Below are 242 nucleotides of genomic sequence, written 5' to 3'. Positions count from 1 at the left end.
TATATATATATATATTATATATATATATATATATATATATATATTGAACCTCCGAATTCTATACAATAAAACACCTGCATCTCTAATGTAAAGTTAAACCTTTAATCGGTGTACATTGCACTGTGAATTTTTTTTTCTTTTTTTCCCTTGTAGATCACTTTATTATTTGAGTTTTTTTAAATACCAATAAATCAGTAGGAGACAGACCAGAAAGTCATTAAAAATAAATTAAGCTTTTGGCT

This window comes from Cyprinodon variegatus, unplaced genomic scaffold, assembly GCF_000732505.1.
Source record: "Cyprinodon variegatus isolate N-32 unplaced genomic scaffold, C_variegatus-1.0 Scaffold349, whole genome shotgun sequence".
NCBI classification, from domain to species: domain Eukaryota; kingdom Metazoa; phylum Chordata; class Actinopteri; order Cyprinodontiformes; family Cyprinodontidae; genus Cyprinodon; species Cyprinodon variegatus.
The sequence above is the reverse complement of the archived record's forward strand: the minus strand, read 5'-3'. Positions refer to the sequence as shown.